The 11,636-nt window shown below is 42.5% G+C and overlaps 1 pseudogene; it reads right to left on the bottom strand.

The window, feature by feature from the left end:
• Positions 1 to 2,009: 2,009 nt before the first annotated feature.
• On the bottom strand, positions 2,010 to 8,641 carry LOC144674289 (nucleolin pseudogene; annotated as a pseudogene).
• Positions 8,642 to 11,636: the final 2,995 nt, after the last annotated feature.

Below are 11,636 nucleotides of genomic sequence, written 5' to 3' on the forward strand. Positions count from 1 at the left end.
TATCAAACACACAGCTATTCAAACTCCACTAAAACCTCTTCTGCTCATAAAACTGTCAAAATATACAAATAGCCATTCAAAAACATCTTCAAAATACTTTAATCCAATTAACAACTCATAAAACTGTCAATAAAAACAAATTTCACAGTCCTCTTGACAGCTATATCAAAAGCCCCTGCTGAGCTAAATCCATTAGTGGTCTTAGATCTAAGCCAAACATTCACAATTGAATTCCAAAGTTCAGCTGTGTCACCAAAACCTCCAGGTCAGAATATATTAAAGACTTTTGAAGTAGTGGAACAGATGGCCATCTTCTCCATTGCTTCAAAAAGCTGAACAGATGGCTGGACTGAAAACATTAAAGCCAGTTGAAGTCATGGAACAGATGGTCATCTGTTGCATTGCTTCAAAGGCTGAATATATGAATGTACTGTCAATCAAAGAAAAGATTAAATCATAGGCAAAATTGACACATTAAAATTTGAATCTCAATTCTCCACAGGATAAAGTAGTCTAATGCTTCTGGACATTTTCACACTGCTGGTCAATTTAATAGTAATTTACCTTTTCTAAACAAAGCCCTATCATTAGTCACTTTATTAAAAGCATATTTAACTGATCATATGCCATTACATTATGAGACGTGAAGTTGTCAACAACTATTGAACCTATCTGTCAAAAGGTTCCCAACCCCAGACTATGTTTCCTGCATGGTACACCATGTGGTGAATCTGAAATGTCCACCCCTGCAATGAAGTAGGCAAGGGCGGGACTACTGTTTGCAAGTTCACTACCTGCACCATTATCCCAGGCCATAAAAATCCCACGTGACAGGAATGGGAGCGGGTATCCCAGAATTCGGCCCCGCCTACCATTATTAAATCCTGCCTGCCTCCTTGCCAACATGAATTGAAGCATGAAAATCCAGGCCATAGGGTACAAAAGCAAGGAAGTTATGCTGAACCTTTATACAACACTGGCTCATCCCTAACTGAAGTATTGTGTTCAATTCTGTGCTCCAAACTTTAGTAAGAATGTGAAGATATTAGAGAGTTCAAAAAAGATTGACAAGGATGATGAGGAATCTCAGTTATGTGGATAAATTGGAGAAACTGAGCTTGTTCTCCTTAGGGAAAAGTAGGTTGAGAGGTGATATGATAGAGGTGTTCAAAATTGTGAAGGATCTGGACAGAGTAGATAGGGATAAACTGTTCCCATTTGCAGAAGGATAGAGAACCAGAGGAAACCAATTTAAGGTGAATGGCGAAAGAACCAATGGTGATATGAGGAAAATCTTTGTTCTGCATCGAGTGATTAGGATCTGGAATGTACTGCCTGGGATTGTGGTGGAAACAGTTCTGTTCCATGTGGTGCATAAAATGGCTACGCATAATGAAGGATAAAGTAGCAGATAATGCATGATAAAAAGGCTGATGACGTTGCTTAATGGAGCTTGTTGAAAAAGTCATCACTAAGGAATATGCAGAGCCTGGGCTTTATTTGTATACAGTGGCCTCAGAGGTCAAACCCTATCATATGTAGATGGGAAGCCACAGTCTACCAAGTTATTTATCCAAACATCTGCCTTTTTATAACAAAAAAAATTCCAGACATCCCCTTTCTCATAGAAAAAAATGCATTTAAATTGTAACTGAAAAGTCATCGGAAACAATACATTTATACATCGGTAAAATATAATACTTAGTAAATGTGATAAAATTCAGAAAGGTGTATCAACAGTTTCTGCCTTTACCTATTGTGAGTCCATTCAGAAACTTAGGGATCTCCACCATGCTCCAAGATGCATAGCCAACCAGTCCGTGCAGAACTCTGGAATGTCCAACCATGTGGCAAATCAACAAAGGCTCTGTCTGAACACGAGAAGTTAAAGCCTCTAATCCAATTGCACTTTCTTTCCTTGAGGGGTCGGCATTCCACCTCAGAATCCTTCAAATCCACCACGGCTCCTTTTGCTCTTCCAAAGTCTCGACCATCTTGCTAGCTTCACCCTACAGATGAGCAAAGTCAAGTGTAGTTTTGCGATCATCAATTTCTCCACCTTCCATTGTTCCCTTAGCTGATTTTGTAAGTTCTTCTGATGGGAATTCCCAAAGTCAAAACATTTTGATCTTCCAAATTCTCTCTCAGTTACAATTCTAGTATTCTCAGCTCCTTCAAAGGCATCTTTTAAAGGTTTTCAGGTTGTGTCAACAGAAAGACCACAAACTCACAATGTCTTATTGGGATCATCATCACTTAATTCCGTGCCTTTGGTTGCAGAAATCCAACCTCACAATTCTCCCTTCAATGTCTGCATTATTGTGATTTTCAAGAGTTACTTTAGCATCCCTCAATAGATTCAAATTTAACAAATGCAAATCCTTTTGGTCTGCCATTCATTTCTGGTATTTTATCAATGATGCTGAAGGGTTTCTTCGGTTGAAGAATATGCCAAATTGTTTACAATGAGTACATCAAAATCTGGTTTCATTTGTCTACCTTTCACATTTAACATACATTTATTGCCAGTGAAATCAATAACAATGGTCCTGCCCTGAATATCTTTGAATTGTTTCTAATCCAATGCTGTATCTGCAACTGTTTCATGTTTAAATTCAATATACATAATGCTCTAAAACTGTCAAGAGAAACAAGAATTCTAATGTCAATAGCATCCTTAAAAATCTCTGAGGCCATCCTGAGTTGTCTTGAATGGGAGATTTTTAATAATGTCCTGCAGTCCATTTCTCTTTTGCTTTCTGCATTGCTTTCCTTGCTGTGCACTTTGTCAAGTTTGACTGCAAGTCCTAGCACTTTGTTCCCATTGAATTCCAATGCCTTTCCCAGCAGTTCTTTGTTTTCAAAGTCTACATAAATAAATATTCTGTTAGAACTATTTGGATAACTGTGACTGAAGGTTTCTTTCTGGTAAAAAAAAAGTCATTAAGGGTTTTTAGTTCCTCAAGGTTCATTTCAGAGTTTAGGTTTCCAACAAATAGCAAAAAGGATGCATCCTTTTCAGCCTAATGCTTCTTAACTGGAGTCGCTACCTTCTGTTCCTCTTTCTCCTTCCAACTTTTTTTGGCACAATTATCTCAACTTCTTTTTCAACCTCACTCTTTTCTTTATCAACTTCATCTTCATCATTGGCGCCAGAATTTTCAATTGCTATTTTAGTCACAGCAGCTTTACACTTGGGAATAGGTTTCTCTTCTCATGCACAGGGGGCTAACCAGTTCAAGCTTTTGGCCTGTTTCAGCCAAGATGAATGGAGTTTGCTTGGTGTCCATGATCTGGAACTGAAGTTCTTTCTTTCCATTGCATTGGACTCTCAGCTTAGTTTGTCCTCTTGGGATGAGCACTGTTCTGTCATAGAGACTCAACTTAAATTTGATGGCTTCATATTCGGGTCACCAACTTCACGCAAGCCTGTGAATCTATCTGGCACTTCACATCAATTCCCCTTCTGCAGTCATCATTCTAGCAGTCACAAACTGCTTTTTATACTTTGCATTTGGTTTCCTCATCCAAGTCATTTATATATATCGCGAATAGCTGGGGTCCAAGTACTGATCCCTGCGGTACACTACTAGTCACTGCCTGCCATCCGGAAAAAGTCTCATTTATTCCCATGCTCTGTTTCCGGTCTGTCAACCAATTTTCAATCCATGCCGGTATATAATGCCCAATCCCATATGCTTTAATTTTGCCCACTAGACTCTTATGTGGGACCTTATCAAAAGCCTTCTTGAAATCCAAATACACCACATCCACTGGTTCTTCCTTAACTATTCTATTAGTTACATCTTCAAAAAACTCCAGTAGATTAGTTAAGCATGATTTCCCTTTCATAAACCCATGCTGACTTTGCCTAATCCCGTTGATGCTTTCCAAGTGTTCTGTTACCACCTATTTTGTAATAGCCTTTAGTATTTTCCCCACTGCTGATGTTAGGCTAACTGGTCTGTAATTCTGTTTTTTCTCTCCCTCCTTTTTTAAATAGTGGGGTTACATTTTCCACCCTCCAATCTGTAGGAACTGCTCCAGAGGCTATAGCAGTTTGGAAGAATACCAATGCATCCAATATTTCCAGGGCCACTTCCTTTAGTACTCTGGGATGTAGATTATCAGGCCCTGGGGGGTTTTCAGCCTTTAACCCAATTTTTTTTAACTAATACTGATTTTCTTCAATTCCTCCTTCTCACTAGACTCTTGGTTCCCTCATCCGTGGGACCATGACCAGATCCTAGCAGGTCAGACTTCTGCTCAAAATTGCACTAAAATTTTCCCTGCTGCAACTCCACATGGTTTAATTATCCTTTGATGTTTTGCCCATCTGCTAACAGTCTTACAGTTGACATGCCTAAATCCAAAGGATATTGAAATTCCCTAGATCCTACAACTCACATCTGACTCCATGTTCCATGTGGTCCATAAAATGGCCACTGTCTTTATTTGAAAACAGTGACTTCAGAGATCAAATCTTATCATATATGTAGGGCAAGCCCCAGTGTACAAGGGTATTTATCCAAACAGATTCAAGTGTGATTCTCAAGAGGAAATTAGATTGTATCTCATAGACTACAGCAAAAGGACAGGGGAGTAGGGCTAGCTGTGTTACTCTTGCAGAGAGCCAGCAGGGATACAACAGGCTAAATGGCCTCCTTCTGTGTTGCAACCAATCTTTGATTCTATGGTTCTATGAAAGAGGCAGATAATGCAGGATAAAGGAGACAGATAATGCCACTTAAAAGAGTAGATAATGCAGGTTAAAGGGATAGAGAATTGAGGATAAAGTGACAGATAATGCAAGATAAAGAAAGATATAATACAGGATAAAGAGACAGATAATGCAGGGAAATTGACCAAAGCTGAATTAAAGAGCAGATTTATACGTGTTCCTATCCCTGCATTTATTGGATCACTTGGGTGAAGTGCATAGTGGAAAACCAAATGGGAAGGGTGTAAGCAGATAGGAATTTATTAATTTAGATGAATGGAAAACCTGATAAGTACCATTAAGGACATGCATTCCTGCTGCCTCATTTCCCTCCATGAGCTTCACCCAGGTTATCCAATATGCTTGGGCTCAGGAATAGGAAAATCTGCTGCATTCACTTCAATAAAAGGATTTTCCCTTCATATGTATTAATCTTTATAACCTAATTCTAATTACTATAAGGTTAGCAATTCTTTCACAGCCTATTTACCCTCTATGAACTTGTAATGATCCAGCAACATTCTTTAAATGTTTTAAACATCTAACTTTCTATCTGGTTTGTTCCATCTCCCTTAGTGTGGTCAATATTTCTCACAGTTGCTTTCTGTGACTCTAAACTGGTCATGGATTAGGCTAACTAAAAAACTGTCACTTGCAGAAATTATGTCAGCACTCACCGTGTGCTGAGTTTTTAAAATTCTTTCACGGGATGTGGGTGCCGTTGGCAAGGCCAGCATTTGTTGCCCATCCCTAATTGCCCTTGAGAAGGTGGTGTTGAGCCGCATTCTTGAACTGCCACAGCCCATCTGATCCAGGTACACACACAATGCTGTTAAGAAGAGAGTTCCAGGATTTTGACCCAGCAACAGGGATAGAGTTCCGAGGGGAACTTACAGGTAGTGGTGCTCCCTTGTGTCTGCTACCCTTGTCCTTCCAGGTGGCAGAGATCGTGGTCTTGGAAGGTGCTGTCAAAGGAGGCTTCACAAGTTGCTGCAGTGCATCTTGTAGGTGGTACACAATGCAGCCACTGTGCAACAGTGGTAAAGGGAGAGAACGTATGAAGTGGTGGAAGGGGTGCCAATCAAGTGGGCTGCTTTGTCCTGGATGGTGTTAAGCTTCTTGAATGTTGTTGGAGCTGCACTCAACAAGGCAAATAGAAAATATTCCACCACATTCCTGAACTGTGCCTTGTAGATGGTGAACAGGAGTTGGGATGTCAGAAAATGTCACAATAATTGGTTAAATGTTGCTGAAAAAGGAGACACGCTGTCAAAGTTTTTTGTCTTGCACTCATCAGCGCAATTCTCACGGATACCAAATCTCAAAGGGAACAACAATTTATACTGCATAAGAAGAGTGTGCTGATTGGTTGGCAAGTGAACTCCGATTGGTAGAGGCACAGCCATGGAGAATGCACCAAGAAACAGTTAACTGCCAAGCTTCTGTTTAAATTCAAACCAGGCATATCGACTCTGATTGGACAAGGCATTGCCATGGGAAATGAACCAGGGAATGGCTGTCCCTCAAGCTTTTGTTTAGTTGAAAAAGGCACAATGCGTGGATATGCTCTTTTAGTTTACAAAGGACAGGGCCCTGTGTGTGAATATATGTAACTTCTAGCACGTGTAAGTGAGTTACACTGCAAACCTGACTGATAACCTTAAGTCAGTTGCCAGTGTAATTCTTAGCATCAGCGGGATTGTTTAGCAAGTGCTGTCCAATTGCGGAATCACATCTAATGTTGGACACTATGTTTTGAGTTTTGCAAGCACGGGCTGATTGGGTAGGTTCGGTATGACTAGATGTTCCACACAACATGAATTGGCCAAATGGTTGAGCGAGTTGCTACAACCAGTTCTAAGCAAGTTTTCCACCTAGATGGTGAAAGACTCCTTCACCTTTGAAAAAAACCATACAGGGCTTGCATATCAATTGCAATGCTGTGTGTCCATGTGCTCATTTGACATTGCTAGCCTATTCACTAATGTGCTGCCCAAGAAGCCATAGACATTTGTACCACATCACTATATCATGGCAATCTAGTCTTTGCCCCTGGTCCTGGACTCCCCTTGACAGAGGAAATAGTTTTCCCCAATCTACTCTATCTTTTCCCCATGGTATGATCAAATCACCTCTTAACCTTCTAAATTCCACGTACTGCAATTCTAGTTTGTGCAATAAGAGCAGAAAATGCTGGAAGTATTCAGCAGGTCTGGTAGCATCAGTAGAGATAGAAGAAGAGACCCAGATTTTCACTACCTGGTCAGGTGCGCAGATATCGGAGAATTCCTGGCTCTGCAAACCCAACCTTTAAAAATTGCTGACGGATTTTCAAATTTTGGGTCTGGGGGGCACAGACTAGAATAAGAGTCAGGCGGGCAACTCCGGAAGTATCAACGGGTGAGGGGCGGGTTCGGTGCGAGTTGAATGACTTGGGCACAGATAAAAAGCAGGCCTTCATAAAGGCCTGTTTGAGAGGCAGGTCACCAATGGGTGCCTGCATGACAAGGCAGGTCACTATGTTCCCCATTGCTGTTTAGACTGCGAAGTGAGCAGCCTGCTCCATCTCCTCCAAGGTAACACAGGGGCACTTTGTAGGAGTGTGTGAGAGCGAAGGACATCGTCTCGCCTAGAGCGCTAATGGATTCAACGTAGTTACATTTTTCACATTGTGTATAGCACATTTGAGCACTTCTTTAATATATTTATTTACACTTGTACATGACACGGTGTGTGTTTGTACACTAGAGAGCTCAAAAAGAATGGTAACACCATGAAGGTGGTTCTTACCAGTAACAATGAGACCGGCATGCTGAGGTCCACCTCGACGTGCCATCAAGAGGATCAAGGTTGTCAGCTAATTTGTGATGCTTTGGAGGTCCTCTTCCTTTTCTGCTGTATCACACATGATTGCAGTGTTCAAAGGCTCAAGCACTGAGATGCTCCTTGGATCTTCTATCGTCCATCCAAGCCTGACATTAAGGGAGGCTCAATGATCATATTCCACAAGGAGACTCTGGGCAGCAAATGCATCTCAAGCATGAGTGCTGGGTGCAAGTCATTCATCTGTACTGCTGTGTTACACATTGGCCTAGGTATAGGCATCACAACTCGAGAGGCCTGATATCATACAGGTAATATCAGTTGTCTGCTGTGCCCACTTTGTTGGCTGCATTTGCACTCCAAGTGTCACAGGATGTGCTTTGTGCAGTAAGCAGAGTTAGGTGGAAGCCAGGAATGTTGCATGTGGCACTCATGTCAGAAACTGGGCCATTGCCAGGAAATGATAAAATGCAGCAAATTCTTTCAAAGAGTTGTTGTTGCACAGTTATGGGCTCCTCATGCACGAGGTGCCTTATCTGCCTGTATGATACAACATACAGTCCTATCAGCATGAGTAGGGTTTGAAATCTGACGTTCTGTCACTCTCAGCATTGTAAACTTACTTTCATTATGGACAAATTGGTGGCATGGGCCCCTTCATTTACAGTCACTGGAGTTCATGTGAGGGGCCAGGTTTTGAATCACTTATTACCATGTGTGTTTGCAATATGATGAGGCCATGGTTATGATAGTGAGGGTTTGAGCCATATGAATGTGACTGAGTCGAAGTCATTGAGGTTTATTCTCTCCCTTGTGGGGATGGGCAGTCCCTTGAGTAACTGTGGAGTCAATGTACAATGTACAAGGTCCTTTAGGTGGAAGTATGTCACCAGGGTCTGGCAGATGGCAATTGTGATATTGGAGGGCCATTTGAGAATCTATTCTGCACAAGGACCTGTCTAATGATGATCTCCTCCTGCTCAGAGTGAACCCTGGCTACATGGTCATACCTCCCAGCTGCTCTGCCATTGGCGGCCTGCTCAGCCTCATCCGTTTCAGAATCTTCCGAATGGACAGAGACTTCTTCCTTCTCCTCATCTTCCTAATCTTCCTCCTCATCTTTCTAACTTCCTCCTCCTCAGAAGTTGGAGCTCTGTCCATGGCGTTGTCATCATCAATTTGTATGCCCCTCCTCTGTGCAATTGTGCAGCATGCAGCATACCACTACTGTTCCTGATACCCTTGCTGGGGCATATTGCAGAGCGCCACCTGAATGATCGAGGCACCTGATGCACATCTTTAAAATGCCAATTGCCTGCTCAGTGGAACTCCAGGTGATGCCACGGCTGCTCATGTAGTTGCTCTCTGCCTCTGTTTGTTGGCTCCTGAAGGGGGTTGTTAGCCAAGTTTTTAGGGGGTAGCCCCTTGTTGCCTAGAAAACTGCATTGGTGGCTGAAATCGCTGATGGTGTTGGGGAGTCCTCAGTATGAAAGAGTCGTGGCAGCTGCCAGGGAAACTTGCACACATGAAGGAAGACCTTGTTGTGGTTACAAACCACGTGGACATTGATTGAGCGGAAGGACTTCTGGTTGGCAAAGGTGTCCACATGTTGAATTGGGGCCTTTATGGCAACTTGGGTACAATTAATAACACCCTGCACCTGAGGGAAACCTGTTAATTGGGCAAAGGCCGTGGCTCCCTGAGTCTGAGACACCAAATCTACAGGGAAATTAATGTGATCCCCCACACGAACAAACAGGGCATTAGTTACAGCCTTATTATAGCTGTGTACTGCTGACTGGGATATACCAGACAGGTCTCCTGAGTTCTCTGGCAAGATCCTGAGACATAGAAGTTGAAATTGACGATTACCTTCACACCCACTGGCAAGGCATGGGGGGTGGGGGGGTTGATGGATTGTGGCTCGAGTTGCTGCTGGGCCATGCGACATATGTCTGTCACCACCTCACAGGTTAGCTTCAGTCACCTGCGACATTTTGAGGTAGCATGCCCTAGGTCTGTACACCCTTCCCACAGGGTAGTACCTGGTTCTCCTGCCTCTGCTCCTCCTTCTTCCTCATGCACAGGCAGCAGCTTCTTCCCCCTAACCTTCTGCCCTCCGGCTGCTCACGTTGGCTGGCTTCTTTGGCCTATGTGCGAGGGTGCCTGATGCCCATCTTCTATGTTCCTTCGCATGAAGTGCTTTATGCTTTTCTCCAGCGCAAAGTTCTTCCTGGCACCTAGGTGCACGAGTCAGTAGGACACTGTGACACCAGGAACCCCACCCTCCGACTCCCTTGGGTTAAGGCAAAACTGTTGGAGTTAGTTTTGTGCCACTTCTGGGGCTGTGAATACATTTTTTAAGCAAATTCCACAGGGGTGCTCTACCTCTCCTGGCTAGCTAAAGAAATATACCAAGTTCAGACCTGCTCTTACCGTGTCTGCTTTGCACAGTTTGGAATCCACACTCCTAGGCTGCCAAAATCCAACTAGAGATGATGATTTAAATGGCCAGCTGCCTCTGTAAAACATACATGCATGAAACATGCCCCGCCCCCATTTCCACCCCCGTGAAAATGGGAAGTGCCATTTCGGGGTTGAGACTTTTTGTCCATTTTTGTCCAGTTCCACCATTTTCGCCACGACAGAGGTAGTCTTAGTTGTGGCAAAAATCTGAGCCAGAATTAACAATTCAAGTAGATCGTGACTCTTCTTTGGAACTCACTTGGACAAACAGCAACTAGGCACCTATTGTATTCTCAGACTGAAGTAATATCTCAGAGAAATACTCGATCAGGGCTAAATATTCACACATCACTGACAGAGGCCTTGAGGAAATGAGGTGATAGAGGCACTGGGTGCATTCACACACACTGGATTGTAAATTGAATTTTAGTTGTAGAAAGTAGCTTGATCTCCTAGGAGACACCCACATACTTACTTTCCTAAGTAAAAGAATAACAATGACTGCCTTAAAATGAAAGGACCGTGGTAACTGGCAAGAAAAGCAAGTATTCACTTGTGTGACGTGGTGCCACTGATCACAAAGCGGCTGGCTATTGAGAGAATTGAATATTTTCCTTACTATACAGGTGATGAAATTGATAAAGGAAGTGATCATGGTGGACATGCGGATGCAATATCTGACTCTTTGAATTATGGAGTAGCCTGTCACTCTGTAAAACTGCATTGTCCTGTCTTGCTGCACCAATTGTCCATGAGGAATTGGGTAAATTGGCTTGCTGAAGCAAACAATGCATCTGTGGCTTGCCTTATACAGCTGTGAACAGCTGATTGGCTAATGTTTCTGATGGTTGCCTGGAATGACCCCAAAGCAGTTCAGTGTTTCTAACTCCTATGGCCAGTAGCAATACTGCAATAGCTGTGCAGGTTTGCAGGCTGCAGCATGTCAGATAACTGACTAGTGACACAATCTCTGTTAATCAGCTGTGAAGCTGGCAGTGACTATTTTTAAAAGTACCTGCTGGGTCATTTAAGTCAACTCTGCCTTTCATCACTGTATAGAGTCGAGAGACAGCTGCTTTATATGGATGTACTTTATGCATTAATGAGGTGGTAATGATAGAAAAAGGATATATGGTATCAATATATCATTACTGACTTACTTATCTACGCCGACTCATTATAGGCCAGCTGCTTCTAACATCATGCAGAAGTGACAAAATAAAAGCTCGATTTCTCATCTACGTCTGCCCAGCTATTGCCCAAGGTTGATGGGTGGAGAGTGATAAGGTTTAGAAAATCTTTAATCACTTGCACTTTCCCGTCACCCACCCCCCACCCACCTTTTATTGGCACATCTCAATCTGAGGCAATGCTTTAAAGTGTCCACATTTGGCAATGTTCCAGAATCATGTGTACTTGAGAATTATTTCCTTAATACAGCTGTACAGATCATGAAAGGATATGACATAAGGTTTAGGTGCATTACAGGAGCTTTGCATTGAATAATCAAGAGTTCACAGAACACTGAGTGGATAAGCAGGAGTGCTATGATGTGTCATTAATCACCAAGTTATGCAGCTTGTGCGAATATGCCTCAATAATAGAAAAAAGCCTTTAATTTTTCTTT

The sequence above is a fragment of the Cetorhinus maximus genome, chromosome 3 (genome assembly GCF_964194155.1).
Source record: "Cetorhinus maximus chromosome 3, sCetMax3.hap1.1, whole genome shotgun sequence".
In the NCBI taxonomy this organism is placed as follows: domain Eukaryota; kingdom Metazoa; phylum Chordata; class Chondrichthyes; order Lamniformes; family Cetorhinidae; genus Cetorhinus; species Cetorhinus maximus.